The sequence below is a fragment of the Pogona vitticeps genome, chromosome 1 (genome assembly GCF_051106095.1).
Source record: "Pogona vitticeps strain Pit_001003342236 chromosome 1, PviZW2.1, whole genome shotgun sequence".
Taxonomy (NCBI): Eukaryota; Metazoa; Chordata; class Lepidosauria; order Squamata; family Agamidae; genus Pogona; species Pogona vitticeps.
In genome coordinates this window covers 47,747,279-47,762,740 of record NC_135783.1, presented here as the reverse complement: position 1 = coordinate 47,762,740, position 15,462 = coordinate 47,747,279, and the positions used below count along the sequence as shown (strand labels likewise).

At 41.0% G+C, this 15,462-nt stretch overlaps 1 long non-coding RNA gene across 5 annotated transcripts in view; it reads right to left on the bottom strand.

Annotated features, from left to right (window-relative positions):
- Positions 1–68: 68 nt before the first annotated feature.
- The window catches only part of LOC140704785 (uncharacterized), a 243,952-nt gene continuing 228,558 nt past the window's right edge, over positions 69–15,462 (bottom strand). For 3 of the 5 annotated variants that reach the window (XR_013540423.1, XR_013540425.1, XR_013540427.1), the window contains 2 exons: positions 5,834–5,925; positions 69–3,451 (listed from right to left, as the gene is read on the bottom strand). This is a non-coding gene — a long non-coding RNA (uncharacterized LOC140704785). Of the gene's footprint in view, positions 3,452–4,098; positions 4,730–5,833; positions 5,926–15,462 lie in introns of those variants that run through there. The other 2 variants (XR_013540424.1, XR_013540426.1) reach the window with 2 other exon arrangements.

Genomic DNA, 15,462 nt, shown 5'->3' with positions numbered 1-15,462 from the left:
CCAGGTCTTGTTTCTTTTCTGCTTTTCTCTTCTACAAACTGCACCTCTTCCTGTCTTTCCTTTCACTCATTTTTCATGATTCTTGTTCCTTGTCTCTCTGTGCCATTTCTGAGTAACCAGTTGTACCCTTCGGGGATGTTTGTATCATGCTTTGAAAGCTGTGGTTTTACTGTAATTACTTGGATAAATAATGGACAAGATTTTTATTTATAACATCTGGGGAGGAACATGAGAGATTGTTCTGAGTCCATTTATTTATTCCCTTTCATGGCGATTCATTAACTGGAACATCATTCATTAGTTTCTCTCCCTCTCCTTGTTTTAAAAAATGAACTCGAAATGTCCCTAAATTTTTTTTGGTAGGAATTCCCCAAAATAATCCCCAAATTCCATGTTCTCCAGGAAAACATCTGTCAGTAGCTAGAAAACCACAGTTGAGTGAATGTTGTTTAGAGAATTTGATCAACTGACAGCTAAACATTTTGGGAACCAACAAAGGGAAAAAAGTAAACAACTTTTTGCTGCTGGAGTGGCAAGTCATCTTTTTGTTTTGCAGAAATTAGGAAGAATTTATGGCACAAAATTCAATTGTAAAATTAAATGAAAAACAAAGTGTAGAAGGAAATTTCCAAACCAAACATTCAGTGCTCACCATAGTATGGCTGCAGCAAATATTCTGTAAATGTAATACTTGCCACATATTTGTAGTGTGTCTTTTCTGCTAGGTTAGTTTTCTAGTTGCCCCTGCTTCTTGGCATGCCAAATTTTATTTCTTCTTTAATCCACAGGTCTTCTCCACAGCTTGAAACTTAATAAGGAGCAGGGAGCATCTGGATTTTCAGTTATTTCTGAAAACTGGAAACCACAGTTTTTTGGTTCCATCAGATAATGGGGATGGAGAAATCTATCACTTTTACTTTCTCCCACATTCATTAAAACATGCAAATAAGCAAGTAAGCAAAAAAAAAAAAACCCAAAAAACCTCAAGATATTTATGCCATCCTGAATACTGTACATGATGTGTAAAATTTAGTAAACTCTTAAAATTTACCTGTCAGAATATTTCTCCCAAAGAATTGCTACCCGTGTCACCTATTCTGCCCAGGTCTTGTTGCAAGAGGTGCCTACACCAGAGGAGGCCTGGAAAGTGTCATTTAGGAACCAGTCATTCTTGGTAGTGGCCCCATCCATGTGGAACTGAGTTCCATCTGAGGTTCACCAGGTCCCCTCTCTCCAAGCCTTTCACAAGTTAGGTAGGACAGAGCTTTTTAAACAACGTTTAGTACTATCCTCCCCCTTTGATAGTTTTCTGTCGAGCCTCAGTAGTATCATCTACCTCAGTTGCTGCCTCACAGTTTTGTTGTAATTGTCATTATTTTTGTTGCTGTTGTTTTAATTTTAATTTTAAAGTTTATTGGTTGGAAGAGTGACTATGTTGTAAACTACCCAGGGCAGTGGCTTTTCATTGGATGGGCAGTATAAAAATTAATTAGAGAAATAAAGAAATAATTTTAAAATGAACTGCACATAATTTTTGTTGCCCTTTCTGCTGAGCAAATTCAGAGAGTACAGGTGATGGCCTCAAGCAGAGTGTGAGGTCTGTGTGAATTAAAAACAACAGCAGCAAGAGGAACAGATCCCTTGGTCTTGGAGCTCATTCTAGGAAAGCTTTCTACCACATCATGCCTGCCAGATGTTTGGGCTTTAATCCCAATGCACAGTCCATTGACCATGCTAACTGGAGCAGGTGGGAGCTGTCATTCAAAATATTCAAATGGCCTCCAGTTGCAGCTTTAAGGTATGGAAATGAATGACTGAGCCAAGGAAAGCAGCAAGAGTCGGATAGCCAGAATGGCACTAAGAATGAGGAATACATACGTATGATTGTGAAAGATGGTCACCACTGCTTGAGAGATCCAGGGCTAACTATGTGACCAAACTCAAATTCACCACCACCACCGCAAAATGGGCCTGAATATTAATGGTGGATCCATAGCTTGAATACTCTCTCTTTGGGAACAAAATGTAAGTGTTTTTTTTCCCTTGTGCTCTGCTACTTAATGTGTTACTGAGCAACAGGACAAAAAAAATGACAGCTGTTGTCGCATGGAGAACTACATGCAAGAGTAACAGCACAGATGTGGAAAAGCAGCTACAAAAACTTTTGCTCTAAAAGGCAAATATTTGCAAAGCAAAATGATCTCATTAAGCCCTCCCTTGGCAAATTTTCTTGTGTGTTTAATGTTAAGTGCAGCCACTGATCCATAATCATGGCTCTCCTACTCGTCCAGCACTTCTGCCGTGACTCGTGTTTCATGTTCTTGCTGCTGTTTATAGCAATCAATCACAGTAGCACTGAGAACCCACAAACAAGATGAGAGTCCCATTGTACACAGTCACTGCACAAACATGGGTAGCACTCTCTTTGTGTTGACTTCAGAATATGGCTCTGTTCCCTTGTCCTTGGGCTACCCAGGCTTGGCTCCCATCTGAAGATTATTTCAATTTGCTGGTTGTGAGCTGCACGAAAACGTGTACTTAGGAATTGTAAATGGCTCAACTGGGAGCTTATAAATAAATCCCATTAAGGACATTACATCCCCTGAAGCCCACTTTCTGGCGTCACAAGCGAGCCCAATCTCTCATACAGCCAAACTGAAAGGCAAAGCTTGGGCCTTGTTGAAGCAACAAGATCACCTTGACCTGTTTGGCATCTTAGGAGTGAAGGGTGGGAATGGAAGAATAAGGAAAGGAAGGGGGCTTTTAAGGCCTTCTAAAGTGGTGGTGGTGGTAGTTTTAAATGAAATATCCATCACAAGTGTTTTTAAAATGTTGTAATCCCAGGGTGAGAAGCGAATCCTTCTCATGGACTAAAAAAAGAGTCCATGGGAAGGGACAGGGGTGAAGAGGAATAAATATTCCTGTGACAGAAAATAAATACCACATGCAGCAGAAACAACTAAAATAAGATTTACAGCCCCCCCCCAAAAAACAGCACCAAAGCTTTTTGTGAGTCTTGTAACCCAGACACACGTTCAACCAGGTTAACGTCCAGTCAGCCACAGGGCTAACCATTACTACTACAGTGAAAAAGGCAATTCCTGTGGTGTGGGGCTAAGGGATAGAGAACAGCAATGATCTCTCAAACCATTCCTCCATATTCCTTTGAGTAGACCCATTCAGGTATTCAGAAAAAGGTTAATTTAAAGAGGCAAGCAGGGAGATAGTTCTAGACCTGTCACCTGCCGGTCACTATCTCCACGAGAAGAGTGACTGTCTCTTCTGCCTGTGGATTTCTGCTGCCTGTGGACCCTTGCCTTGTGATTGGGGACAGGGTGTCTTATTATGTGGAGGTCATCCACATGTACCTCAAGGTTTCCTCTTCAGTCTGTTCCTCTGCACATGGAGACAATGACATGTAGGAGGGTAGGACTCACTGGAAGGAGGCAGCCTAGAAATAAAACAAACAAAACTTATTCCCATTATGCCTTTGAATTAACTTTTTTGTAAATGCCAGAGCGGCTAGTGGTTCAAAATTGGGCCAGATAATCCCTTTTTTGGTCTTTGGCCTTTATTTGGTCTGGACCCTGCAAAGCCCAAATGGGGCATTATGAGGGGAGGTGGAGAAAGAGGAAACAGACACTGCTGCCATATGTGCCATTACAGCACGGCTACATGCTGGCTGCACTCTCTTGTATGATTGCCAACAGTGAATAGTCCCCATAGTGCACCATTTTGTGTTTGAAAAGTCCAGACCAAACAAGGGCCAAAGGGGTGTGTGTGCTATCTGGCCCAATTCTAGCAACTCTATCCCAAAATGGAAGGCACACACTCACTCACCCATCCAGCCACTGGAAGGATGGGTGCCCACCTTCTTCTCTAGGGTTGGCTGGGCAACATAGTGTATCATGTTGGATTGCTGACCAGATGGAGAATGAAATCAGGAACTATCAGCAATGTTGCCTTTACCCAAAGGAGGTGAACTCCACCATAGTCTCATCACATTATCCAACTGGCCACCTCCTCTCAAAGTTGGAAGTTAGTTTTCTCCACTATTCCTTTTTTTTCCTCCAGCTGTCCCTTAAATGAAAAAAAATATTTAAAAACCCAAGCTAACAGCAAGTGTTGTTGATAGACTGAAAGTTAATCTGATTAAATAGAGTATTAAAATATGATTGTGTTTGCATAAAACATTTTAGTCCTAAATTGTCCTTGTTTTGATGACAAATATCTTCTTTTTGGGTGATTCTTATTCTTGATTTCTTTCTTTCTGGAGTACATCTGTGAAGATTCTCAATCATCCAGGTGTGGTTATCTGGAAGTTGAGTCATAGCAACTGGACTTCTTTCTTCTTAGGTTGGAATGTTTCACTACTCATCCAAGTAGCTTCTTCAGTCTGAAGAGATCTCTGATATATCTTCCATGTTGGTTTCACTTTCCCCTGGTCTGAATAGGATTGTTAGAAGGACAAAAACTGGGGGTGAGGGATAATCCCACTTCTTCAGTGCTTCTCCACTCATTGTCATGGGTCTTGATGACCTGCTTGGCCCCTTTGAGACCAGTAAAATTCTGGCCCTGTTCAATTCATTTTTCTGGGGATGTTTTACTGCCAGATGTTGTCCTGGGCTCCAGGAGGTTTTAATAAATATCGAAGATCATCTGTGCATCATATTGTTTTCTTCATACAAAATAAAGTTGGTGGGTATCTAGAGGCCAGCACTTTGGTCAGCTGGAGATAAAAGGAATAAAGCTGTTGTTACTGCCTTGTAGAAAAAAAAAGGTTTGGGGATGGCAACGAGACTGAGGAGGGGCTAAAAGTGGACCAAGAGAGAGGTTTGAGTGAGCTAGAGGAGTGGGAGGAGGATGTTTGATGAACTGCTGAGAGAAAGAGAAGGTGCTAAGGAAAGTATGAAGTAGCCACTCAACTGGGAGAATGCAAGAAAGTAAGGCAGGGATCTGTTGGTATACTTTTCAAATGAGTGGCATGGATATGAGGTATAAGGAGGTTATGCAAGAGAGTCCTGGAAATATTATCCTGAATGAAAGAGAAAAGGAATGGGTTTATCTATTTACATCTTAATTTTGTTTGAGCTCTGATCTTCCTCCCAGATAGGAGAAGGTCCCACCTCTACTGTGTATTAAGGAACTTGTCTTTTTGCCTCACCAGTTTCCCTTTTTGTCAAATGTATTTCTACTGGAGAAGAGCTCAAAAGAAAGGTTTTGTACTTGAGAGCTTAGGGCCTAATTTGGTTTTTTATTCAGGTTCCTGGAACATGTTCTCTGTATTTTCACTTTTCTGTGAAATGGGTGTTTTGCAACTGGATTCACCATCTGGTGAATGCACCTCTACCCTGTTGGTAGCCATTTTGGGATAGTGCTCAAGACATTTTCTCAAAATTGTAAATGTGTGCTACTCATGAGTCTAAAATGGTGAGAGACTTCCTGGCCTAGCCTGATCTTGATATTCCAGACTCCAGATAAACACAATTCAGAGTACTTTCAAGAACCCTGTTCAGGGAGATACAGGTCTTTTTCACCCTTCTCACTACTGGAAGACATTAGAAGTGTGTCAAGCTGACTGTGATCCACATTTTTTAAGATAGCCTGACCTTCGTCCACCGGGTTGTTTTGACTGTGGTGTTTCTGTTTATATTTGGTCTGGACTGGCTGTTGTTCTGCAAATCAGATGGGAGAGCTTAGCTGGGGATTTCCTGATTTCTCTTTCCACTTGTTTGGCTTCTCACACTTGGTCAGTGTTTGAACTTAGAACCAGGATGTAACATAAGTACCTGTAATCGGGAGCTGATTCTTATGTGTTCTTGTGTTTGGTTACCTGAAATGTTGCTGACATTCAATGTTCACAAGGTTGCTGCAGAAGACTTTCCTGTTTCCATGAAGATGTCTGCTTGTAGAAACATATGCTGCCTGTTTTAAAGAAGGAATGATTAAACATTTGTCATCTTATCATCAGAGAAATTTGTTGGGTTACTGTGAATCAAACAGAACTTGTGAACTTCCACATATTGTTGGACTGCAACTTCTATGATGTCTTGCCAGTATAGCAAATGATAAGGGATGATGGGATTTACGGTCTAGCAATATCTGGAGGGCCACACACCCTGCAGTATTTCATGAGATTTCTGTACAGAAAGTCATTCATAGTAGAAATTCTAATCAATGAGTAGAATTGGAATATGCTCAGTGCAGTAGCCACATGTTAAAGGTTGTATTTACAGACAATCCTATGGATACACACAACCCCCATGTATACTGAGGCTCTCTCTTTTTTAAAATTTTTTATTCATTTTCAATAGGGATAGAATTGGGGATAAGGGGATGGGGGGCAGCGGAAGTAATGGTTAGGGGGAAAGTAAAATTCCAGAGAATGAGAGAGTACTTTTACATCCAGATATACAATTATACTAGAATAAGAAGATAGCAAAAAAGAACAACTTAACAAGTTTTACTAGAATTTCTATAATTACTAATTTCTCCATTCCCTGGTTGGACCTTCGCATTCTTTTATCTATATTTCCCAGTCTATGTTTTGAGTCTAGCTAAAAAATCATTCCCAATTTTGAGTCCTTTTTGAAATGACCATATTTCTGCTTTATTCCAATATTTCCCATATCGTGTCCTAGCTACAGTGATTACATGTATTATCAAATATCTCATTTCTTTATCTACAATCATAGGCATAATATTCAATAAAAACAATTCCAGTTCAAATGATATCGCAAAAAATAGCTTTTAAAAACATTTCATATGCTAATCTCCAGTAATTTTCTGCTTCCCTGCCTATCCACCCGACATGATAGAAAGTACCCTCCTGTATTTTACATTTCCCAACACTTATTGAGGCTCTCAGTGTTGTGATCTGCAGTCTCAATTTTTGCACACAAAGTACATGGACTGGAGAGCTTATATATACATGAGTTTACATACAGTATTCTAAGGTCCTATGCAATAGACTACTGAATATCTTGATGTCACTAATTCAGAAATATTACATGACTTATTAAAAAGAATGAAATGATAACCCCAGTGAATTGTGAGGCACCTTTGAGCACTCTATGCACAAGAGAGACTCTCTGACACAGGAAAATGATCCTGCAGCCAGCGTGGCCATAAGAGGCTTACATTATTGTAAGCCCCTGGACCCTCCTGAAAGCAGCATTTATACCATAATACATGATGTAGTCCCAGCGTCATGCTTTGCCACAATAAGAACATTTAAAAAGGGATTGGAAGCTGAGAACTGGCCCATTGACTTCTGCAGCTTCCTCATTCCTGTTCAAGAAATTGCCTGGGCAATTACAGCTTCTAGATACCTCAGTGCATGGACCTGCCAGCCCCCAGATGATGCATGACAGGGTCTGAAAAAGGCTGATGCAGTAAAGATATTGTTTGCATCACTAGCCCAGTGAAGGTGGTCAGAGTATGCATATGGGAGCTAAGAGTGAGGAGATAACATTCAAAATAATGTATTTTAAAATTGGATTATTTTTCTAATTTTCATAATTTTTATTTCAGAATCAGTAAAAAAACAGTATATTATATAACTTCCAACTGCAAAATTCAGGATTTCTGTCTTCATATTTCGAGGATGATGCTCAATCTTCTATGACATCACCATTCACTGGACACACTACAATTTCAAAGCAAGCTTAAGTAGGGCAAAAGTAGGTGATGAACAGAAAATTGGAATGAGTTGAATTTGATTTCCAATAATTCTGAAATTAAAGGTAAGGAAAAAAATACGTAAAAAACCCGAAAATGTTTCATTGTGCTTGCTTTTTTCCTGTGGATGCGGGCATATTTTCTCCAGTGAGAGTAGCAGCAAGAGGGTTTTTCTGCAGTCCACTGAAATTAGCCAGCTTTTCCAGCAAGAAACAAGAGCTGATTTTCACAGCTCCTATATATTATACAGCCACCTTTTTTCCCCCTAGAATGGCCAGGACATTGCATTACTGGGAAGCATTCTTGGATGAAACTGGCTGACATCAGCATGCACTGCCATTGTTGTTGTTGTGGGTGGCTGCTATTTGTCTTCCACAATGTCCTAAAGCTATGTGGGGGTGGAGGGGAGACCAAATGTCAGCCATCAAGAGAAGTCACAAATGTCTGCTTCGTCATTATTTGCAAAGACAAGACTGGCTTTATAACACTTCTTCCTCTTCTAGTGCAGTGAGGAACACAGTTAAGTGAAGTCCTGGGAACGTATCTTAGAGTCAATTAATTTATCCAACTGAGGTGGCAAGTAGTCCCCACTTTCTATTTGCTCTCACCCCTTTCACTGGTCCTGGGCCTCTGCCCTTCCTACCCTGTTAACAAACAGAGCTTTAATCTGATGTGCTCACCATCTCAGCCCCTCACCTTTCACCACGATTTCGCCTCACGTATTCTTCCTGGCTGGTGGATAAACATTCAGCTACAGTCTGATGTATTATCAGTCCTCCCCTTTGAATTCTGCTCAACTCAACAGCTTTGAGTCTAGAGTTTTCTTCATTTAGTCATAATAGTTGTTATGGGATTGGAGAGGGGGCCTCCCAATAAAAAGCAATTGTTCCTTCTAATCTTGTTCTTCATAGTATAACAGCCATGGAAAAAGGACTGCAATCAGTGGCTTATCTAAAAGGTCCGTGTTTGATATCACAAGCCAAGAACATGCAGCATTTGTACAGGAAATAAAAACGTTTATTCTTACTTCCAGGGATAGTTTTTGTTTCACTTTTTCCCTTCCTCCTTTTTTTCTAAAGAAGCTAGACAGGAGAAGCAAAGTTTTTCATTGCAGATCTCTCATAGGGCTATAAAGCTTATCTGAGAATGAGTCTCACTGACTTCTTGACTCCTTTTTTTTACAGCATGTCTATTGTTATCACCATTGTCATCCTCAAGATTCTTTAGCATTTTAGCTGGCAAATTGGTTTAGACACCTTTTTTTAATAATTAGAGGGAGGAATTCTATGACATGTCACATTTTTTCTGAAACCTTTGTTTGAGTTTATGGGTGTGTTTGAACATGTTCGATGAGAAAGATCAGATTACTCATAAACATATTTGAATTTGCTTATGGGTTCAAATGTAGATTGCAGACAAAAAGTGAAATATCATAGAAATCCTGTCCCTGCAATAGAACACTGTGTTGTTTTCTATTTAATAAAAAACCATATCCTTCTCACAACAACTCACAACTCCCCAATGCTATTTACTATCTATATGAGGTTGCTGGAGGAGGTCATCAGGAGTTTTGGAGCTTCATGTTATCAATATGCAGATGACACCCAGCTCTATCTCCCCTCTTCTGCTGTGGATGCTGTCCCATCCTTTGAGTGCTGCCTGGATGCTGTACTGGGGTGGATGAAGGATAATGGACTGAGGCTGAACTTGGACAAGATGGAAATCATGTGGGTGGGGGCCCCTAGTATCTGTTTTTGGGAGCCTCCCTTTGGTGGAGTCTCTCTTACTGTGAAGGATGAGGTGCACAGTTTGGGTGTACTTTTGGACCCAGCGCTATCAATTGAATCCCAGATAGCATCTGTGGTCCGCACTGCCTATTTTCATCTAAGGCAAATTGCTCAGCTGCATCTCTACCTTGACACTGGGTCCCTCACCATCGTGGTCCATGCACTGGTAGTCTCAAGATTAGACTACTGCAATGCTCTCTATGTGGGACTGCCCTTGGTGCTATCATGGAGACTCCAGCAGGTCCAGAACTCGGCCGCCAGATTGCTAAGTGGGGTGAGGAGACATCAGCATATTTCCTGCACCTTGGTCACTCTGCACTGGCTACCTGTTTGTTTCCATGCCAGCGTCAAGATAATGGTGTTAACATACAAAGCTCTAAATGGTTTGGGACCTCGTTATTTGACAGAACACGTCTAGATTTTTACAAAAAGTGAAGGGAATCTTTGGTGTGGTTAGACTTAAAAGATGTAACATTCATGGAGATTGCTTCAGGAGCCCTTGGAGGCACTTCAGTCATTTCCTGTTGTCTGTTGAAGTTGATGTCACATTATTTTAAAGGTATCAATGAGGTGAGTTCTGAATTATGTTAAATTATTTTTAATTACATGGAACTCATGTTTTGAATTATGCTGCAATTTTAGGGTGTAGCGGGCCACACTGAAGCCTCTGCCAACTCAGGCCTCCAGGAGTGCTCACTACTCTTCTTCAACTGCTGCCACCACTTATATTTAATATTCAAAAAGGACAAGTGTTTCTTCCAAAAACAAAACTTGTTTATTGTTATATTAAAATAAAATGAGTAAATCACAGGTAGATAATCAAGTTGTAAATCACTGTTTCTCATTCATTAAATCACACACAGACTTTTCCCTCACTGACTATTTGGCTCACAGGCCTACTAACATGCTAATCACTAACTCTCAGTCTATCAATCTATCAATCTCTCCATCTCCTCTCACACCTCACACACCCCCTTTTATATTTCAGCTCCTCCCCCTTCTGCACCACCCTCCGTCCCCTCATTGGCTGATGTTCCACTGCCCAGCTGCAAAAGCAGATCCCTTGGTAATAATAAAATCTTACCCAAATCTTATCTCTTCCAATGGAATCTGTTCCACACTTGAAAATCTGTAGGCAATCATAAATAAATTACACTCTTCATATAAGCCTGCCATAGTAATTTACTAGCACATAGGGGATAAAATTGTGTGGTAATGTCGTTCATTTTACTTTAAATATCTACTCTCTTTGCTTACATTGGGTATGGGCTGAGTTCATCTGAAAACCTGAAATAATTTTTAAGTGCAGTCGTTGCATTTCAAAAAAATCTCTGCTTGAAGTGGCTGACTGCTGTTGCATGTTGTGGATAACTTTCTATGTAGCCAACTGCTTAAATAGGCAAAGCTGACTTATCTGTGCCTCTCCATACTTTGTTTTCACTCTGACATGGAAAAGCAATTACATTTTGGCAGGATAGAGAGGTGTTTGGTTCCACTGCAAAAACTATCATCTCTTTGGGAACCCGTTATTAGAAACTTAGGTTTAGATCTCAGAGCCAGACAAGATGAAACAATGGTAATCCATGATCAGATCTGACTCCTTCCCTTTTTGCAACCAGCTGGACAGATGGGATTCGGACCCTGGCCTTGTTGAAGGTTAACACAAAATTTTGTCAGTGAAAACCATATCTTGTATTCACTTTGTTAGGAAAGATGTATGGACACTTAGATATCTTTGCAGGATAGCTTACAACATAAACACTCTCTGTTTTCTAAAGCAGTTTAAGTAAAGGTTCCACAGAGCTTTCTTACTGTGGCTTTTCTCTCCTCAGCCACAACCAGAAGGGGTGGAGGTGAGCAAATGAAAGAGAGAGAGAGAGAGCACTCCCTCAAAACATAAAGATGTGGATACCTTGAATTCTTCCCCATGCTATCTAGCATTAGAAGCTGAAATCACACTGTTTAAGAGACATGTTTTCAGTAGATCTTCGTATCTGAAGAATCATCCTTTGAAACAAAACTTGTGTTAATTTCCTGACAGAGACATAAACTGGGGAGGGGGAACTAGGGTTTTGCCTCATGGTGGCAAATTTAGAAGTTGTGCCTTTTCTCCAACCAGTGGCCTAATCTGCCAACATAGGAGGAGACAGTGGTGGGCCAGGCCTCCTGTCAGCCACAGCTGGTAGTCGAGACCAGCCATTCTTAAGTATTTTTTTCCCATGAACACAATAGGAAACAAATATAGGCCGAATCAGGATTGTATAACTTGCATAACGAACCATACAAGTTGGTATGTGAAGAATTTATTTCCAATCTGTGGCCCCTTTCAAATGTGGCCCCTATTGAGAATGGCTTGTCTAGACCAAGCTGCTGGTGGGGAGTAGACCAAAGGCGTTCAGTGTACCAGATCTTGCACAGAATAGGAGGAAGAAGCATGGAATGTTTCCTGGATTTCAGGGAGATTAGGCATCACTTGTCAGAACACAGGTCTACCAGGATAGACTAAGGCACTAGTTTTTTGAATAATTCATCATTTTCTAGCCAGGGCACATCTAACGTGCTGCATGGAAAAAGTGATTGTGAGAATCCCCTTTGGGCAGTTAAATAATATGCACCTAGGAAAGGATCTTTAAGAACTGGCTATGTTAGACCTCTAAACTTGTCCGAATTATTTATTTATTGAGCATGTGCATCACTTCAGTTCCAGTTTTTCTCCACTTTGTTTTACTTCTTTTAATTTTCTCTGTCGCCAAGATAATCATAGAGCTTGTTTCTCACCCCAGCTGTTGGATGTAACTCCACTAAGCTAATGGCATGCCAGTCATAGGAAATAATGTGGCCTTTGACCACATTGTTACAGTAAGTGAAGTTTATAAGGGAAGAAAAGAACTGGCTAATTACTAAAGATATTCTACAATGGGACATGGGCCATCTGCTGTGCTTCAAGGAAATGATCTATATCCCAGCTTTGTATTCATGCCAAATGCTATAAAAGCTATTAAAAAGCAATGCAGAGCACATGTCGATTGTATAGCAATTGGGTCTTGTTTGGAAAATCAACTAATACATCATCACAATCCTTCTTTACATAATTACGTTCCAACAAGAGAAAGGGAACGCTTTAGTGGGATAATTGTAGTGTTATACAGCAGATCTTCTCAATCTGTTGCCCTCCAGATATGTTGGCCTGCAATCCCTATAAGCCCACAGCCAGATCTTATACGTTCTTAAAATGGCACTCTCTTCTACACAGTATGCCCACAGAGGTGCTGCTTATGGAAGGACTTCCTCACACCTTTGAATGTTTAAGTTCTCAAGTTCTCACCATCCTGTTTCTGAAGAAATTTGAGAATGTGGTCAAACTCTTATTTATTTATTTTTTTCAAAACCATACTGATCAAAATTCTTCACCACTTGCAGTGGCCACATTCAGGTACACCTTTTTCCAGCATGGAGAGGATTATGTTCTACTTGCCTGTGAATAGACCAAGTCTTTCAGAAAGATGTGTCTTTCAGAAAGAATTTGCAGTCTTCTTTAGCACTACACATACGTTTGAATATGCAGGATGCTAAACTCTGAGTAAGTTGCCTTCCTGGATGGGCAAATCTGCCAGTTTTAAAGCTAATTGGAACATAGTCTGGGTTCACTATACATTCAAAAGTTGTGCATTTGCCACAAATGGACTCCTTTTGAATTTGGATGGCATCACTGACTCTTGCCAATCACTACTGACAGACCTACTGTCCATTTTCTTTTTGAGATCCATCTAAAATAGGAGACATTGCTGCAGCTTACAACAGCAAGTTCCATAAATTGATTATGAAATCATTTGAAGAAATCCTGCCTGTTACCAAACCTGGCTCTCCTGCCTCAACTTAAAACTAACATCTAACGTCTCTCCCTCAACCTTTCTCAGCAGATACATTGGGCAAGTACAGTACTTAGACGCCCACAGACAGCAACTGGGCTGGGGTGTGGGCACTGCAGCCACGGATGACATCTTGGAGGTCACACGTGTACCCATGGTGGGCTGAGATTTAAGGAGAAAGCAAGGTGAACAAGGAGGACTGTTGGGAGGATGCTGTCAACTGGGAGGCGTTGGAGGCCCAAGAGGTGTTGCCATTGCTGGAGGGCTCAACAGCTGGCTGGGAAACTATCCATTGCCAGGATTCTGACACAGGGCATTGAGAGAAGTTCCTAGTGCTGCTGGAGGAAGCAGCCCAAGCACACAAGATGAGGTGACGCAAGGCAAGAAGGCTGGAGAACCAGCAGCGAGTGCAACACGGGCAGAGGAAACAGCGGAGCAAGCAGTTCCGTACCAAGGACCTCCTGGTCAGCATAAATTATACAGGTCAATTAGCCCTCCTTCTCCTATCTCACCTCCCTCCACACCTTGCTGTCCTGGCAAGCCTAGATTTTGGCCATGCCTCCAAGGGAGAATACTGCACCTATGGAGCAGCCACTGCTAACAGTGACTATAGAGGGGTAGCTGGAGAAGCAGCCCGCTACAGTACTCCAAGGTTGGCTAAGTGCCTGCATCCAACACCCTTGGTGCAGCACTCTGTGTCTGGCCCTCCTGCATTGGATTCTGTAACTGGTAGAGGAGATGGGGCTCCACTCCTCCTGGTAAAGGACTGTTGTGGACTTGTCTTTGTTTGGGCCTGTTTGGGAGTGCAGTTAACTCCCTGGTGCCCTAGAAATTTGTAAGTTTGTTATTGAGCCATGTTGGCTCTTTGAGAATTTGTGTTGCTCCAATAAAAGAGCCTGTCCCTGCAAGTACTCATCATGTCATAATGGAGCAGGGCATGGGGGCCACTCACAGTGATGTCATAGAAGAAATCTGGGCCAGACGTAAGCATGTTTATACATTACAAATTGTCTGTTATTCAAGCTGCAGCTACAGTGATGTCCAAGAGACATGACTGAGGCAGCCTTTCATTTCCAAGAAATCAGATTTTAAAAGTAGGAAACCAATCTCAAAAAAAGGCCAAACTAATTTACATACATTTGACTGTGTCTATCATACACAGTCAGCCTTTACTGAGTTCCCTTTTCTAGTGACTTTTAATGCACAGTTGGGCACTTAGAGGCAGTGATAAAATGCTGGTGCTGAATTCTGACATTTGGCATTTTTGTTTGAAGTAAAACAAAGCACTAGGTTTCTTTTCTATTGTTTTGTTTCTACTGAAGTTATTCCAAAAGATTTTGGTGGATTTGATCCTTCACTGGAAATAAAACAAAGACAGCAGTTTCATACATTTGCAAAGCTTTCCACTGTAGATGGTGAGAATGAAGTTGGTATCAAAGAGGGGATTGGGGAAAGCATCAGAAGAGTCAAAGAATAGCACCAAACAGCTCAAGGCTAAATCCTGCTTAAGTTGGCTAATGAGATCACTTTAAAAAAAATGGCAGGGGGATCTTCAGTGATTCTGTTATACATTTAAGATGTGTATGTTCAACAAATTATATCACGTAGGAAGCAAATGTTGTACTGTGTACATCTTCTGCATAACTAGGAAACCACAGTATGGAAAAAGCCAGCCTCGGCTCTCTAAACATGGTAAACAGAAAGGGAAAGACAAAGCAGAGGGGGAAATCCTCTCTGACTTTGTTATGGAAATATGATCCAGCTTGACATTTTAATTGTGGTTCTTCCCCTTATTATCTGGCACACGTTTAGAGCATCCAGTACGTTGCTTAGTGGATCCAGCTGCCTCCTGTGCACTGTTTGAAGCCCAGTGACTCAATGAGATAGGAGAGTGTGAGAGTCAATGTGATTTGTGTATGCAGGAACATAAATATGTCACAGGAGTTTAGTCTTATAGGTTTGGAGAGTTTATACTGACAACATTTGTTGTGCCCTTGTTTACACACATGGATCGAAAATCCTGACACACCCTTTTTGTGGACAGAGACCTTCATCATTTCAGTGTTGTTTCTAATGAGTACGTTTCAAACCATGTGGATGGTGTTTGACCACAGCAGAATGTATAC